This window comes from Leptosomus discolor, chromosome 4 (genome assembly GCF_034619465.1).
Source record: "Leptosomus discolor isolate bLepDis1 chromosome 4, bLepDis1.hap2, whole genome shotgun sequence".
Lineage (NCBI taxonomy): Eukaryota > Metazoa > Chordata > Aves > Leptosomiformes > Leptosomidae > Leptosomus > Leptosomus discolor.
The window spans coordinates 83,175,877-83,178,376 of NC_141394.1; positions in this window are offsets into that span (position 1 = coordinate 83,175,877).

Sequence of the window (2,500 nt, forward strand, 5' to 3'; positions counted from 1 at the left end):
TGGTGTCATTTTGCTTGGAGGCCGCGCTGGGCTGACGCTCCGTCCCCCCGGGAGGCGCTTGGACTCCTTTCCCTGAGGGACGGGATTCGGCTGGGATGAAACGGAGACCGAAAACCAGCTCTGCGGCCACCGAGGAGGGGTGTGAGCGGGGAGGGGGCGGCGGGCTGGCGGGGAGCCCCTGCCCGTGTGTTCACCGCTCTGCTCCGACCCGCCTTTCGCAGCTCCCACCGCCCCCAGAGGGGCCAGGGCAGGCGAGAGCCGCCGGCCGGGGGGGGCGACAGGCGAGGCGAACACCCCCCCCCCCCCCCAGGGCTGGGTCGCTGTGCCCCTCACCAGCCTCGGGTCGGGCTGAAATGGAGTTTTCTCCCGCTGGATGCGATGCGGGAGGGATGGGAAGCCCCCCGAGAGCTGTCGCTGCGATGGGGGGGGCTCCTTCTGCGGGGGGCGGGCGGGAGAGCGGAGCCCCGGGACTGCTGCCGGTGGGCGGGGGGAGGTGGGGAGCTGTAACGTCCCTTCTGCGGGGTCTTTAGCCCTCGTTTTCCGTCTGCTTAGCGGGAAAGCGAGGGGAGGTTTGTGTTTTTTCCTCCCGGCTGCTGCTTGTGACCGTCGCGTGTTAATGACACACATTTCTCTGAGCTGAACCAGGTTCAGATTAAGTCGCGTAACTGGATTAGAGCGAGGCCAAACCCCATAAATATTTGAAAGGCGGGCGTCAGAAAGCGCCCCCCCCCCCCCCCCCCCTCCCGAAGGCTACGGCTGCGTGGGGAGAAGGTGGGGCTGCGGGGGGGGGCTGCGGGAGCGCCGAGGGGTTTGGGGCTGGCTCCTGAAAACGCCCGGCGGGGGTCAAAACACCCCCGTCCTCGCGCGGGGGAAGCTGGGGAATAAGAGAGAAAATCTCTTTCTTCACAGGGCCGGGGCGAGGACGTTCCGGAGTCCACCCGGGATGGGTTTGGGAGAAGCTCCAGCCTCCCAAGAAGCGGGAATCGCCGCTCCGGTGGAGTCGGAGGGTCGTGCGTGTCCGTGCCCGGCTGCCCACCGGAGCGCCTCGGCCCGCTCGGGGACGGCGCAGGCGGCGGGGCACGGGCTCTCCCGTCCCGGGGGAGCGGAGCCGGCATCGATTTTTTCATGGGTGTTTGGAGGGGGTAATCAGGGGAGAGGAATTCACTCGATACGGAGCGGGCAGGGCGCGGGCAGCGCGGCGGTGGGAAAGGGCAGCTGCCGAGGCGGAACCGCGCTCCGGGCGCGGCATTTCCCTCCCCCCCCCCCCCCGATGCCCAAATGGGATCGAAACGCGAGAGCCAGGTGGTGCTGGATCCCTTCTCATGGGAATCGCCCCAAAAGCTGGATTTGGAGAAATTCAGCTTTGCGCAGGGGTGGAGGAGGAGCAGCGGGGGGGGGGGGGGGGGGGGGGGGGGAGCAGAGCCTGGCTTCAGCCTCCCTGGGCTTTCTGAACCGTTCCCTGCGGTTTTTGCCTTCTTTTCCAGCACGGGGATGGGTTCGACAAGCTGACATTCACCCCCGCGTCTGCTGGTGAGCTCGTACGGCTCGCGAGCAGCCTTTCCTTGTCTGCTTTCCACATGGCAGCCCTCAGGTGTCTGGAGAATCGAAAGGCCAGGACGAGAAACGCTCGGTAATTAGAAGGATAAGCTCCTCGGCCTTAAATATTTTAGTTCAAGTTGTCTGCGCCTTCGAGAAGGAGGAAGAAAATGTGTAATAAAAAAAAAAAAAAAAACCAACCAAAAAAAAAAAAAGCAGAGCGCTGCTGTAATACGGCGTCGCCAGGAACAGGGGAGGGGGACACACACACCCCCCCGCAGCCACCGCCAGCCCCCCCCCCCCCCCCCCCAGGAAGGGACCTGTCCCCTCCTCGGCTGCACTGGAACCAGCTTGCCCTTTCTGCCGCGCCACGGCGGCCAGCGGAGCGGGTTTTTTGGCACGTCCTTATTCCTCCGGGCTGCTCGGGCTGCTCCAGGCAGCTCGTAAATTATTGCCAAAAGGCGTCAGGAGATCGTGGGCTGGGAAGGGAAGGGAAGGTGGCGGCGAGCGCCCTGCATTTTTAACGGGGAGAAATAATTAACTCCCGGGAAGGGGATGCAGCGCGGGAGGGGGACTGCCGGAGCAGCCAGGGTCCAAATAAACTGGTTGGAAAGGAAAAGGGGGGGTCCTGCCCGCCTCCTGCCTGGACCCCAGGGTGGAGCAGCCCTGGCCTGGCCCTCTGTCGGGTTTGCCAGACCTCTGTGCCCGCTGCTGTAGAGCCCCCCTCCCCCAAACCTGCCCCGACACCCACCACCGTCCGGAGGAAAGGGTGGCCCCTCCGCCCCGGGGAAGGGACGTTTGGGGACCCACCAGCTTCCCCTGGCGTGTGGCTTCCCCCCTCCCCAAAACCACTCTCTGGGGGGATGCTGGTGGCCGAGCTGCTGCCGGGGGCTCTGGTTTCTCCCGGGTTTTAGCACAGACCCAGCCCAGCCTCCCCGTGACGAGCTCAGGCCTGAACTGGACC